Source organism: Catharus ustulatus, chromosome 3 (genome assembly GCF_009819885.2).
Source record: "Catharus ustulatus isolate bCatUst1 chromosome 3, bCatUst1.pri.v2, whole genome shotgun sequence".
Classification (NCBI taxonomy): domain Eukaryota; kingdom Metazoa; phylum Chordata; class Aves; order Passeriformes; family Turdidae; genus Catharus; species Catharus ustulatus.
In genome coordinates, this window is record NC_046223.1 from 55436491 (window position 1) to 55452906 (window position 16416).

Here is a 16416-nt window from a genome sequence, read left to right on the forward strand (position 1 = left end):
AGATAAAATATCTTTCTCACAGGATAATAAGTTTATATATTTCTTCACCTGCTGCCCAATTATGTAAAAGTAAATTGAGCAGAGAGAGGAAAGGGGAAATAACCTAAAGCACATAACAGGAAAAAATAAGCCACATTGAAATACATAATTAAGTCTATGAAATATCTATCGTCCACCAGAAAGATGGTGCTCAAGAACATGCAATGCATTTCCTTAACGGTCTTGGTGTACATCAATATTCTAACACCTCTACTGATTTTCTTTCTTTAACTCATTTCTTGTAACTTCGTAAACTTGTTTACTCATTTACAAAGTAAGAATGCAAATGACAGTTCAACACACCTGGGAGCGTACAATCTAGGGAGATGCCTATGGCAACATCAACAGCCCTTGACCAGGGCAAAAACGGCTCTGTTTACCAGATTTTCAAAATATAAGCAGGGTTTAAGACTGGATTACAGTTTTAGCAAATTTTCCTCTGTGCTTCACATATGTTTAAATCAAAATGGACAGAAACACTGGAATCCAGCCAATACACAAATATAAGTATCTCTTTACAGCTCTGCAAAAAGAAGGGATATGAACACTTAGACATTACAGAAACACCGCAGCACCATCTTAGAAAACACAGGCTGAATACTCTCTTCACAACTCTTAAGTAGGTGTGGGTAGAAAACCAAGATGGCTCCATGTACTTCTGCTGTCTGTGTAAGAAGTCATAAAATAAGCCTTAAAACAGAAGTCAAAAACCAACAAGTTCTAGGACTTAAGGCTTCATCTAAAGTTTCTAGGTATCAATCAAGTTTAATTAATATTGTCTTCCCTATTTCTGCTGACTGCCTTAAATGATGATTCCGACATGCAAGCTTTTGCACTGCAAGTCAGTTAACCTCAGCAGAATGTTAACTCTGAGCAAGCTATGACAATGTCAGCTCCACTGTCCATCACTTCTGCAAACAGCACGGCAAGAGAATGGAAACACTTTTCATACCAGCTGCCATGTATAAAGCATTTATCTCCCTGCATAGTCTTGTTAAAAATACTTGGCTGTTTCATCAGACTAAGAGGGTTTCATAGATGCAGTGAGTCTATATGCATTACGGTGCATAGCATAATGAGTGGAAATCATCTCTCCCTACATGAATGCAATACTACAGGTGCAACAAGTAATGAAAGATTAAAAAGAACAACTGGGTATTAAAAAAAGACAAAGACCAAGAGATACTGTGGTTTCACATAACAGACTGTTGAAATACTAGGAAACATCCTTCATTTGTATGCTTTTAGGAAAATCTTCAAAACACTGATTTATGAAATCAGTGCTAGCTAAAGGAAGCAGCAGCAAGATGTAAGCCTTGGTAGCTATAAGCTTTGCTCCCCTCAGGAGAAACCAGTCAGAATGAACAGCCAAAAAGAGATGCTTTCATATCACATGAATGTCCTACTGCTCAATTTATTTCTTGCCACAAAGGATTACTGAAATCAAAAATGCTGTAATATGCTCAGAGAAGAGTACAAATAGGCTGCAAAATGTATTTTTAAAAAGATTAGAGGGAACGTGTACATTAATGAACACTAAATATAGCTCACTTCTCTCACTCTTCTATTGCATTATTCATTACGCAAACCCAAGAAATTGCAACTGTGCTGAAGTCTGTTGACCAAACAAGAGCTGTATGTGTGTGAAAGGTAACATGAGATAATCTCAGGCAAGCACAGTAGGCACAGTACAATTTCAACACTTGCCAACACAAAACCAGCAATAGCATTACATACACAAATTCTCACTGATACTCACAGGATGGAAACTAAGGGCCATCATGACCCTAACATGTTTCCTTTTAACAGTAATTTCATACAAAAGTGGTAGAAAGAACACACTGATGTGCTGAAATACAGCAGAATTAAGAACGAAATCCCAACATTGCTGAAAAGTGATGTTTTCAGTATAGTAAAAAAGCATTAAAAAATCTGCCTCTGCCTTGCTGAACCAAGTCCATCTGCAGTGAAAAAAATCCCGACTCTCAAAGCCCTGTACAATCTCCACAACAAACATGAGGTAATCTGCTTCGCCTAAAGTTATTTTCAAGGTTTAACAACATGTATTTTACCAACTTTGACTTGAATTAATTCAGCAATAATACAGAAAAGACTGAAGATGGCATCTTTGGGAATAATAAGCAAGTAATATTTCACCAATTAAAAAATTATTTCAAGCTGAGAAACCAGTCCTTGCAGTTCCTCACAGAGATTCAGACAGTAAGTCTGGGCAGGACTATTTCATACAGTCTGATTTATGTACATGGGTTTGCAGAGAGCTCAATGACATCTCTCCTTTAAAAACATCAAATTAATTTTTGAAGTATTTGTGAGCTAAACTAAAAAAACCACAAAGCAAACAAAATCCAGCAGATATTCTTAGACCACTTTTTCTTCACATTTGTTTTTAAAAAAAAAAGGGGGGAAAAAAACTTACTTCTCCTGAGTTATCATTAAAATCTATTAAATGTGAATTTGAATTAAAACCATGGATCTTAGCACAAAATTGTGAATAAATCTGTAGAAATACACTTGCATATTTATATATTTTATATTTGCATGCTTATATAATAAATGTATTTGTACTACTACGTTAAGTCAATATAACAGTAATTTCACGAATACAAGCCGCAGCAATTTGACAAAAATTTTGGTGGAAACCCGGAAGTGCGGCTAATAGTCGGGGGCAGCTAATATGTGAATAATTTTCTGACATTTACAACCCTAGACGTGCCAGCCAGGGCGCCGAGCCAAGCACCTGCCAGTAAAAGCCGGCATTCCGCGATTGTTACAGTGTTACTGTGTTGCCCTGGCTCCCTGCAGGCAGCACGGGGGGCGGGGAGAGAGGCGGGAGAGCTCTCTTTCCTCCTCTGCCGCAGCCCAGGGGAGGATGGGTGGGGGGGGCGCCGCCATTGCCGCGGCCCGGGGAGGGGGGGGGAAGTGCGCGCAGCCATTGCCGTGGCCCAGGGAGGGGAGGGGAAGTGCGCGCCGCCATTGCCGCGGCTCGGGGAGCTGACGGGAGCCCCGCGCAGTCATTGCTGTGGCCCGGGAAAGAGGCGGGGTGCTTTGTCCGCGCCCGCCGCCGGCGCCACGGGCGCGGGAAAGCTCCCTCCCTTCCCGCCGCCGGTGCCACGGGCACGGGAAAGCTCCGTCCCCGCCCGCCGTCGCTGCCGTAGGAGCGGGGGAAGCTCCGTCCCTGCCTGCCACCGCGGGGCAGCGCCGCCCCGGGGTGACCGAGCCCAGGGGCAGCGGCGGCCGGCCCTGAGCGGCAGCACCGTGCTGGGCCACCTGGCCCCGTCAGCAGCCCCTAGCGGGCCGAGCCTACACAGCCTTAGCTCAGCCAGTAAGCCCCGCCCTCCCGCCATTCTGTTACTAATTGCACGCGGGTCCTCGCTGCGAACGACAGAGCGGCTTATATTCGGGTGCAGCTTATTTATGGACAAAAACCGAAATATTTGCCAACACCCAGAGATGCGGCTTATACTCAGTGCGGCTTGTATTCGTGAATTTACTGTATTTTAAGCACTTCTAATGTTACTACTTTTAGACTTGTCAAATACTGAACACAGAAAAAGATTATCCCTCATGTTTGCTCAGACTCCTTAATTAATTTAATTGAGGATGTATCCCTTCAGGCAGCAGCTTTCCTCAGATATTACAAGAAGTATCTTTTTTGGAGGGTATTTTCAGAGAGTTTTTAAAGCAAACATTAGTGGGTATTTCCTGACAGCAAATATCAGAATTTTCCCTGCAGAGGGACTCCCTGTGCAGAGACCTGCCCACTGCCAGCAACACTTTGATAAACAGCTCCACGACAAATCTCTGTCCTACTGCAGAGCAGCAGTGAAAAACTTTTTCCAATTGGCACTTGGTAACCACTAGATGTGAACTGACATCCTCAGTTTACATCTTGGGGTAAAACAGTTGGTTTTAATCAACATCTGTAAGGACAGCAAGTACTGACCAGGTCTATCCCAAAAAACACATTTTTAGAAAATTATAAAGTCTATTACTAGACTACAGACCACATTAGAAATTGTTGTGAAAATAGCTTTTTCAAACAAAAATGTTTGGATCCCCACACGTGAACTGTAACATAACATTAAGTTTTGAATTAACTGACAACTTTGATGCCTTTAGCCCGGATTTTTGCTTGGCTTCTCAGCTGCTTTTTTGAAGCATCATGTGAAAGTTTGCATGAGTGTAGGAGGGAAATAAAATCTGGTGTAAGACTAGTCTGTCACAGCTCGATAAAAATAAAAACACCCTGGCACAGACGAGATAATTATCAAGCATCACCCCAGTGAACAAAGGATGCAGAAGTACAAAAGCAACTCTTACCACCCAGCCGCCCTCGTAACTGTGTAACCATGCTCCCCGTGGCTACCGAGATCAGCAGAAAAACACGGATAGAAATTGTGCTGGGGAGCATGCACAGTCAGAGTCCTGCAACTTTCCAGCATTGTCATTAGAAAAGGGGAGAAAAGAAGTCTCCTGAAGGCCTTTCCTGGAAAGATAAAGGCTTTCCTGAAAGGTTCACTGACAGTTATTCACTGACAGAGACTCAGTAAATAGCAAAAGATACCTCAGTAGAGGTATCTGGAGAGGGGTTGTGCCTGTATTTTAAAAAAAAAAAGAAAAAGAAAAAGGGGGGTTTTATACATAGAAGATTTAAATTAATATTTGCCCAGTTGGCAGGCAGAAAACAACGTACAAATTTCATGCAAAGATGAAATAGTCATCACACCTAATTGCAGTAATTAAAAAAAAAACCAAACCTACAAGCTTGGCTTACAAGACTGTTAAGAGGATACTCTGTCAAGCTGTTCATCAATATAAAACTCTTTGTAGCAGATATAAAATATATGCACTCCAGAAAAAATATAATATAAATAGAGTTGAGTGATGCAACATAAGGAAATAAAATCATTGTTCCTTTTCCTATAACACCAACTTCATTTCTGTTTCTGCACGTACTCCCTGTTTAATACACCAGTGGCTATTGATATGCAGGTGATGTCCAGCAGCAGAGAGAAGGCTGGCACTGTGCACCCTGGGTTCAGTTCCACATGTTACAAGTTAACATCTGAATGAGACTGGGCTGCATTCTTCAAACTAGCCTAAGGGGTTTGCTGTTTCTCCTTCCGCTCTCATTTAGGGCTCCTCTCAGCCCACCCTTCCTTTCAACTCCACTGCATCATTGCTCCAAGCCACTGTCGCAAACTTCTGCCCTTATGCCAAAACAAATCTTTGTCAGGTTCTTCTGTGAGCGGTTAGTTTATTAACATGTATGAAAACGACACCATTTTGTTGACTTCTCTTTCTGACCCTCTAACACACCAAACATGAACTTGAAAATGATATTGGCACAAAGCAAGGGAGAAAGAAGCACACATGAAGCGACGGGAGACGGAAATTTGTACTGTGGGAGGAGATCTCAGCTTCAGCAGCTGTCAGTAAGGTTTTCATTCAAACCACAGCCTCTTGTGAAACCATGTTCTAACCTTGACCTCTTCCAATTTAGAGATGGCAACAGAATACCCATACATAGACAGATTAAAGGCACAGCAAGACTCTGGGCTAGAAGAACAAAAATAGCTTATAACTTATTTTTCTAATGATAAGTTGCCAGTGCAAAGAAAGTAGACAAGGACATGCATGAAGAGCAACACAGGCAGAGGAAGACAAAGATGGGCAAAACATGAGGGCACAGCAAAAACCTTGGAGGCTGCTGCCTGATAAAGAATTTATAAAGATAAAAAGGTCAAAGAGAATGATCAGAGTGAAATAATTTCGCTATTGTGGGGTTTGGAGGGTTCATCTTTTTACTTGTTTTGTTCAGAAGCATGCTCCTGGCACATAAAAAATGTGGTATAATTTGAGCATAGATTAGTGCAAGTAATGTTACATGAAATTCCTAACAAGATTAGCTAAGGAAGTTTTGCATTAGTTTCCTACATCTGCCCCATTCTTTAGTACAGCTTTTAAAATCCCTATTGTATTGTTTTAAGGGACATTAAGGAACACAGAGACTAATTTCAATAGGATTTGAAATTTACTTTTTAAAAATTAATTTTATTTCATTATCATTTTTTGTTTTGAACATTCTTTCTAAATCATACACTCCCTCATTTTACAATCCTAAAGCCATTTCAAAAACTTGATAAAAAACACGACAAAAATCACTTTTCTAACAATTTTTTTCATTTCAAATTCAGGAAATCTGGAATGTTGCAAGCATGTAAAGACTATGGAAAACAGAACAGTTGTCAAACAAAAGGCAGAATAACAACAGGAACAGAAGCAATAGCCAGAATACTACCTCTTCATCATCTTAACTATCTAAAATATTGTGCCCTAATCAGAAAGGCATATTTATTGAATGGATTCAGATGAGAGGCATTTAAATATACCACTTAACCTTGCTTAAATGCTTTACCAGTTTATTCTCTATTTTACAGTATTAGATAAATCTTATTTTTTCTACACTTGGTATATTTCCTGGGGCTAACTCCATTTAAAATTAATTCTAATTGAAAATAATTTTTAAGTAGAAACATATATAAACTAACAGTAATTCTAGTGTGCAACTGCGGATCCTAGCCTCTACCAGCACATAAAAGCGATTACTTAAAACAAAGAAGATTAGTATGATGAAATCACACAGATTACTGAACCAGCATGATCCTTAAACCTAATAAGGTAAATGCTTTATAGGTTCTTTCCAACCTATTGCAAAATAAAATTAGCTTAACTTTACCCTGAACAGCAAAAGCTCAACAACTGGTCTTCAAACTTTCATGAAGAAACTGGATGCAGTTTGGTCTTTTAAGCTGTTCAAACCCGTGAGCAACTACTAAGAATGAGGGACTGCAGGGACCTCTCTCCTTTGGCTCAAAACCTGCAAGCATTCAATGGAACTCCTTGCAGCACTGACTCGATTAAACTGTAATGCATTACCATTGAAATAAGATTTACACTGGTTGGATTTGGATGCAGGAGTTTGGATGAAGCAGTGCTGATTATGACATAGAAGATAACCACAAACTCTCTCCCTACAACTAAAGATCTTAAGGGTTTAATGCTGCAGATACACAACAATCAAAGTAACAGCCTTGCGTGACCTCCCAATTTTTATTGCTACATGTTTGCTGTCAAACATCAAAGCTGGAATAAATAAAATGCATAATGCAAAATGAACCTGTCTGTGAAACAGATGTGGTTACTGAAGCTCCTGCCAGGGCAATTATTATTTACTGTGTTCTAGAGATAAGGAACAGCTTTGTTTTGCAAAACACTACTTTAAAAATTTTAATTCCATCAACTGTTGGCCAGAAATTTCCAAGCAAGGCAGTAAGAAAACAGAGAGTATCTACCAAACCGGTAGATACATAGAGTGCCTAAGTAAAATATATGCTCAGAAGACAAACTTAGAAAAGGCATGGCCTCCAAACATGCAGCAAATCAAAGTCTTGCTTTATTGCTACTTCTGTTCTCTGACTAATTACTTTCTTGAAAAACTAAAAATGTATTTGTACTTAAATTTACCAGTTTAGCATACGGTGCAATGTTTGGTTTTCATAGAGTAAAACTACTCATCAATGAATCCCACTAAATATATAAACTTGCAATTTCTTTTAAACAGCCCATACTTTCCTGTTGCGTGTCATATTGCTTCCTTAATATTTCTTATTATTTCCTGTTATGTGATTTTATAACTAAAACATCAGGTTAATCCCAAGATCTAATGAACTGAAATGAAAACTGGGACAAAACAAGCGGAAATGCCTTACGCCACAACTAAGTCCCTAAAGGAGTGTGAGCTCCGAGACGATTTTTCACAGGATCCTCTGGAAACTGAAGCACACACAAATAAGCTGCTGCCAGTTATTGGACTATGAGCTTTCAATGAGCCATCGTTTGTTTTCACCCTCCCCAATCTATAAGGTCTAAAGGCTAGATGTAAAGCCTAGCTCCTGCTAGGGGGCAAAGGCCTGTCAATGCAATCCCTACCTCTGGCCACACTCCACTGCCTTGAATAGCACAAAAGAGCTGGCTAATATCGAGTTAAAACAAAATAATTGTTCTTTATCTGTTCCCTTTTCTGAAAAAAAAACCCAAACCAAAACCATCAAACTTAAAAAAAACCCCAAACCCACCAAACTCAAAAAACTCCCAAAAATTGTTTGATCAATTTCCTAAACAATTTAATTCACTGTGCAATTAATGAGTGCCAGAGAACAGGCAGGAACACACAGAAGGCAGGATGAAGTTCAACTGTGATTTCTAGACCCATTCAGCTGCTATGTGGAAATCCCACCCATACTCATAATCTTAGCAATAGTGGATGCGGTGTCTTATTGTCATGATTTTACCTGTCAAATATCTAACCTGGTTTAGATAAACTGGCAGGAATCTAAATACCATACAGGTGTTCATTTACCCTGGATTTTGTTTTTTTTACTCTTCTTTCCTCTGCAGTTCTCCATATCACACATCTTTTGTACAGAACACACAAATGAACTTTTCATCTAAAATACAGGAAAAAATATTTACCTCTTAAATTCTCAGTGAAAGCTACTATAATAAAAGCCTGTGAATAATCATTGAAAAGCAGATACAGCACTTCCCAGGGCTCCTTGACTTACAAAAATGGATAATCCTACCCACCCTACATATCAAAAGTATGTATCACATTGTTATAAATAAAACAACCGGAAACATAAAGCAAGGAGGAGAATAAAACCAAGAGAGCTCAACCTCCTCTTCCCCAAAAGAAGCAGAGCTGAACAATTCAGCAACTTGATCATAAAAAGACTCAAGAGGCTTGTCTGTAGTAACTTCACAGCCATGGGTCTCTGCAAGTGCTGGAGGAGTTTCACCTGAAATGGCATCCTTTGCTTTCTCCTGCTGCCTCCTCACAGTCTCATGTGAATTCTCTTATCCCACACGAAGCACTCGTTGGAGAGGCAGACTGGCACACTGCAGGCTACCTCAGATTAAAAAAAAAACCCCAACAACTAATTTGCACTCATGATTCCAAAGCAGTGCCAGATCTCCACATCTAAAAATGGGTCAGTTTAAATATATCAACTTGCAAAGACCAGCTTGAGGCAAATGATTTATTTCATAGAAAAAATAAAGCACACAGTGTTTCCTCTACACAGAGAGCATCACCACTACAAATATTTGGATTAGCAATGTAATTGAAACAGCTAGGAATTGGCTTTTACTATTTTGCCTTAGAACTGAGATTTGGGTGCAAGTCACAGAAGTCCAGGCATGAAAAGTTTAAGAAATATCCTACAATAAAAGATTGCTTCTGAATCACCAGACTTTAGCATTGTCATAGCATTCAATTACCTTCAGGGATGTATGCAGAAAAGACTACACTGTTTGAGTAATGCAACACTTTTGTCTGAGTGCTTCCTTTTTTTGGAAGACATTTAAATGATCTTTATAGACTGTTACATTAAATACTTATCAAACCTAGATAAGCATGCTCAAATTGAAAATCAGTGGCTTTATCATACTATACTTTTCTCTGTACTTCCTCAAAGAAATCACCAAAGGGCACTTTTCTCTTGGGAAAGGCCACTGACTGAAATTATTAATTTCATATTCTCTTCCTGAACACTTCCATAATTCACCAAAACTTATTTCTACCATACATCAGTTCTGTGATTTAAATCACCTGTTTAAAGAAGAACAGCTACATCAAGACATACATATCACAGAAAAATACAATGAAAATTATCACAGAAATGTAACTTCAAAGATTAAAAACTAAGAATGAAAATCATCCCTGTTAATGGCTTAAAGTTAAGGGTGTCACAGAAGATTCTGTAGCAAGTGCAACAACAAAAAAATTCACACATTTAAAATAATTATATCCTTCACACAAATGTCAGTCCCTTAAGAACATTTATATGCTGTACAGTAACCAAATAATTTGGCTGCTAATGCATAAATGAGATCTGAATGTAAAATGAATAAAGAAATGCCTAGTTTTTAGTTTCTTAAAAATATTTTATTCAACATTCCCACTCAATTTTAATTTTTTGTCACATGCAAGTTTCCTTTTCTACTGTTTCATTGATACTTCAAGTCTTTTCCCGTCTAATACGCAAATTTGTCCAGTAATTATCATAACCCCTAATTTTAATGTAAACCAAAACAGGAGAGACTAAAAAACAGAGGGTGCTACTGCTGTTCTTCTTTGAAAGTGTAATTTATTTCTTCAATTTAACGTTTCTATTTTTGTCAGACTGCAAAAACTCCTAAAAATTGTCACAAGGTGAAGCACAGAAAAGGTTACATCCACTGTGACTGTAAATTTCATTTCTTCTTCTAACATTTCAATTATGCAACTTTTTAGCACCTGTATATGACACGATCTCCACTGAAAGAATACTTTTTTTGCCAGTATTTATGCAGACATCATTAGACAGCTTTGCAAGTGAACTCTCTCCCTAAGGCAAACCAGCCATGAAAATCAGAGAAAAGCTCAGTTACTTCATTGTTCCCAGAATATACTCTCTGGAATTGCAACACAAGATTTATTCTCCATCTTTCCACTGTCAAACATGTTCTGCTGTCCACCTTCCAGTTTCAGATGCTGGCATAAAAACAATTCCCACAGACACTCTCAACCATGCAAATACCACACCAACTCTTGGTCTTCACTTTTACATAAACAGGAAACCAGCAGAGCACAAAGCTAAATAGAAACAGAAATCTTTTGGATACCTAAAACAATTGCACAGAAGTTAAAATAGTACGAAGATTGCAATCAGCTGTAGAATGTGACATCACATTACAGCCTGTATCTCTGTAGTGCACCATCTCTAAATGTACATCAGCAATGTGCGAACTATTTCACTGAGTCCTTCACACACTAATAACATGAGCTCCACCTTTTGCTCTGGTGTTTTCTGTCTTTTGCTGCTTTGGCCAGTCCCTCAGACTGTGAGAAGCCGCCCAGGCCTTTTTCCCAAACCTAAATGCACATATGCTTCATGCTACAGCACCAGACGGGAGATGTAGATTTTATAACACCCCACCATTGTCCCAACTTATCTGAGGATATCCACGACTGAATTTAGAGAGAAACTGCTAACCTGGGGTTAATCAGTGGCTTCATATGCAGCAACACAAACAGACCATAATCAGGAGGAAGACCCAGAGTCTGGTAACTTTCTACAGCCTTCTTCTAACCTGTCTTCCGATTACATTTCTTCGTGGCAAAGCCTGTCTTTCAGGTTGGCAGAATTGGCAGAACATACTACAGCCAAAGACATGAGCTATATGAAACTATGAAGCATGCTAATTATGACAGCTACAAATACAAATAGCTACACTAAATGAAAGGATAAATGGCCAATGTGTTGCTCCTCCTTCCTTTCTGTGTCCCTTACATGACAACAAAGTTCAGGAGATTCCAGGTTTGTGTCCAATTTCTGAATAGTTTTTCTATGGAAAGGTGCAACACAATGGGGATTTATAGCATTTTCTTTCTGCAAATATTCAGAAAGCAGCAACCTTGGTGCATCTTGCTCCTAATTCTAAAAATTATGCTAAAGTTCACAGTGAATAAATGACTAAGCAAAACGTACATCCAACACTGCAGCAGAGTAAGCAATTTCTATTTGCAAATAAAGGACAGAAAAGGAGGACAAGCTTCTGTTTCTTCACAGGTAAACAAAACCCCTTTTTCCTAGATCACGTTCATTCTTTTCTCACATTGGACAGTTTGTCAGATACATTTCTATTCTGTTCATGAAGTCAAAGCTTAGAAGGATACAGGAGATTCTAATGAGATTTTGCTGAACAGATGAAAAAATCACTGCAGACTATACATCTTATAAAACCCCAAATTATCCTAAACCACACTCTAATCTAGAGAGAAACTTCTACTTCAAATTTATGTTAATTAAAATGCTAAACATTACATTTTTGTCCTTAATACAACATTAATAACCTCTACGTCCCAAATACATACTAACAACCTTGCTTAAAACATGCAGAAAATACTAGGGTTGGAGGGAAATAGAACTAAGCATTCAAGAGCTACGAGTGCAATTATTCTATTCAGAAAAGCTACAAACCTTAAAATAGCAAGCAGCATGGCAAATACCAAGTCGTTGGTACAGCTGTATTCATTCTCTCAAAAGATTTTTAATGCAACTACTCTTGAATTAAAATTCATAGCATCAAATTGATATGAGCCCTATTATCGGTGTCTGAATCCTCACCAACACTGAGAAATACTAAGATAAGAGCTCTCTGCAATTTTTCAGTCTGTTAGAACAGTAAAGAGCCATTAAAATGTAACAGTCCACATCTGCCAACCCAGAACGACTGCCAGGCTTGTGTTTCAGGCTCATGTACAATGCAAAGGGTATGATCATCTCACTGTGAGCATCCTCAGGACAGCACAAATCTCCCTCTTTGAACATGAACATGTTCTGCTGCTTCTTAACAGCAGTGATAATTATTCATAGCATCTTCAGCTGTATTTTGTTCTGTAACCTGAAAAAAAAAAGTAAACACTTGTTCTGAAAGTCTGTGCTACCCTAGGTAAAGGTCTCAGGAAAAAGATAGCATTTAGGAACATGATTAACACTGATTGTAATAGAACCTAGTGCCAATATGAATCCAGTCTTTGAGAGAGTTTTATTAATTCATACTTTATTAACCCCTTCTCTCTTGTTTATGGAAACATACATACAACTGACAACAATAATTAAAACATCTGTAAGCACATCATCCTTGACAAAAACTTCTCAAGGTACTTCTCACATGGTACTAAAGAGCTAAATTAAATATTAAATCTCCATGCCAAGGAAATCAGCCAAAATAAGCAAAGGGCAAACAAAGGCCCTGGTAGCATTACTGGCCAGAAGCAGTCCATTAAAGTCAAACTGGTATAGGGCAGTGTCTAGACTACAAAATAAGTACTGAAAATAGTTTTGAAATATATGGTGTAAACCCCCCAGTCATTAATAACCCCTCTACAGTGCAATAATCTCTATTTTGTATATGACATTATAATATTAATACTAAAATGAGCTAAAACTATATCTGCATTTCAAAACAACAAAGAAACATTCATTATTTTTTTAACTACTCCGCAGTCAGATACTTGCAGCTTAGCCAACCCTCTGCAGCTGCTTCGACACTGTGCCAATGCCTTCGCTTCCTCAGCCTTTCTAGGCTTAGGAAACAATCTCTGGAGACCTAAAGAGTATTGCACAAGCAATACTGTATCCTCTGACTGTTGCTAAATGCAAAAGAAGCATCTTTGCTTCTTTTGTTTCTTTTGAAGGACATTGAATGTGTGCATTGGAGTTAATTTTTAGTTGATGAAATAGTATTTATTTTCTTTTTTCAAAAAGGAGACATCCACCTAAGAGAGGTCCATTACAATAGAGGTCAGAAACAGTTCAGTGGATGGGGCAGACGACCAGGAATCAGTAAAGCTGGCTTCCTGGATCAGGCAGTATTCTGTTGCATGACCTTGTGCAAAGGCAATTCACCACACTATGATCCCTCTTCTTTTTTGGAGCAAACACCTATCCAGGACACATTCATTACAAAATTATGTGCCAAATCCTGTATGACTATAGAAATTCCCTTGGTTATTTATTTATTGGGTTTTTTTTTTTGCTGCCAGTGAACCCTGATGATGGTCATGGACGCTACTGTACAAAAACACTGTCTAAGCAGCAAGTAAATCATCTGGAATCTCTAGGTAAAACTGAAATACAAATAATTACTAACAGGAAACACTGCTTGGCTTACACAATACAATAGGGGAAGAAAAAGGGGGAGGAGAAGGACTTAAAATAGTAACTCCATATGTTACTAAGCTGATTATTAGTTGCCCCATTTAAAAAATACTATGGTTACAAAAAAAATTAAGAAAATTTATCAATCCCAAAGTGTTCCAGCTTCCCCTAAAGAGACAAGTGTTTGTCCTTTATGCATTTTAATCTTGCTTTATAAAATGACATAATTCAGCTTCAAATAAGAACTTTACTGGTTTTCAAATATATTTAATAGGAACCTGATGCTGACAGACACATTAGGAAGTTTCTTTCCAAGTACAGTCAGCACATCTTTGTCAATATTTTAGACAATAACTCCAAGAAAATTACTTCAAAGCTCTGGGGGGTAAAAGGTTTCTAGAGACACCTGAATTCTCCTTTTTTTCTGTCAAGTGAATGATATTGAGAAACAATGTTCCAAGAAAGTAATTTCATTCAAAAAAAGCCCCAGACTTTCAGAATGTCAGGATCTGAGCCTTGAAGCAATCAGACATTATCTATTTGCTACTGTGACTAGACCAAAGCAACTTCCTCCATCACCAACATGCTGAAAGTAACTTTTTGTTGAGACTCCAAATGAAGCTCCTCTTCCTCTCAGCCAGCTTAGTCATTTCCACTCCTGCCTTGTGCTGACACAAATGCTCCAGGGAGTAAGTGCTAGAGTGAGAAGTGAGATAGTTGTTTGTTTTAAAAATTGCTGTTTTTTATTGTTTAGATTTGTCTGTGACTTATTGTTAATTGTTAACAAATAGATGATCACCAATTTTCAAAGACCTGAAATAATATTCAGCTAAACTGTGAACACAGCTACAAGAGAGAAATGCTTTGAAATATTTTTAGGGAAAAATCAGACACCTCCATTTAATTTGAGGCACAGTACAAGATTGACTCCAGCAGAGTAAGTACAATGTAGTAACACTGAACTTTGAAGGAAAGCAACAGACATTCACACATATGAACAGGTACTATTGAGCAATACTTGCAGCCCATTATAATTGAGATGACTGATTAAAGAAATAAGCCAAATCACATAAAAATCCCCAGCCCTTTCAACATTTTGCTCTTGAACTCCTTAGAATTTTACAGACAAAAGTTTTTTGAAACAGATTTTACTCAGCCTCTTCAAAACACTTACCTAAGTCAAAATAGGTCATCATCTGCAGAGATATGAACTACATTTACAAAGCAAATTCTACCATTACCATCATAACAACAAGGTAAGTTTGACTTTGCAACTTTCTTCTGTTGTTGATTTTGTCATATAGCAGTTCTCTGAATCCTAGATAACAAAAAAGTGTTGGTATTATATGAGAGTTATTGCTACTTGATAAGAAATTTGTTTAATTTGCAACTTCCTCGTGTCAAACAAAAATATTTGTTATATGATTTTACTTAGTAGAACCAGAATCTTCAGATTAAGAACTGTTAAACTGTTAAATTGTTAGCAGTTTTGCTAACATACTACAACATATAATCAGTGAGAATACTTCAATAACTATATAATTTCTAGGCTTAAGTAAACTATAGAATAATCCTATGATTCCATGGGTAAAAAATCTCAAACATCGTCAAACTTCGCATATTTTTCACTTTCTTTCTTTAAATCCTGAAAACAGATATCAGGCATTTTCATACCTTCTGTTTGCAAGAAAAGCACATTTACCCATCAGTCTCTCCAGCATTTACTGACAGAAGTCTCTGCATAAGAAACTGGGCAAATCTGTATTTGTTCCCAGTGCCTGTATGAGTTGATGTAATCAACTCCAGCAAACACAGAAAGAATCACATGAGCTTAATCCAAAAGCCAAATGCTCGGTACCATGTGTAAGATGACACAAACACCTCTAAATTGGGAAAGGATTAACACTGGAACAGGGCTACAAATGGATGGAGTAGTGAAGCTCACTGACCATTTGAGCTGGGAAGCACCAAAACACCTTCCTTCAAAACTAATAGCTTCCCTTAATCCACAGCCCTTTCCTGTGAACAGATGAATCCCTGTGTTCAGCACTGAAGAGTCCTGAGTGTTGGTTGTCCTTCCACCCATCATGCATATTAGCCATGAGACACAGATAGCAGCCATAAAACAGTATCTTGTGTTCACAGCAAAATTAAACTTTTAGAAGACAGTTGTCCAGGGAAGCATCCTGATAAACTGTTCTTATAAATAAAAATCCAACCAATTTTTTTATTCCTACTTAGTAACAAGACTATCTCAGCACCTGACAAATACTTCAGTGTTCCAATACTGCAGACTCTGGAGAGAGGACAATTCCCTCTGCTCAGCAGTGAAATAACTACAGAGACTACACCTGAGAGCCTCTTTATACAGAAGGATGTTGTAACTTCGTGGTTTCAATTATCTCAAACTGGCAGAAAAGAGCTATATTCCAGTGTTATAAACCTATAATAAAAGAGAAAAGAATCATTTTGGGGGGAAAGGCATTTTCAATGCAGCACTGACTGAATAGCTTCATTTTTGTTCCTTTCAGCACTGCTTCCTTTCCAACAAAAGCAAATTTCGAGTGACAGGAAAGTACATTTCCCT

General features: G+C 38.2%; 1 protein-coding gene across 6 annotated transcripts in view; it reads right to left on the reverse strand.

The window, feature by feature from the left end:
- ZDHHC14 (zinc finger DHHC-type palmitoyltransferase 14) overlaps positions 1-16416 on the reverse strand; it is a 94761-nt gene that overhangs the window by 41796 nt on the left and 36549 nt on the right. The window lies entirely within an intron of this gene.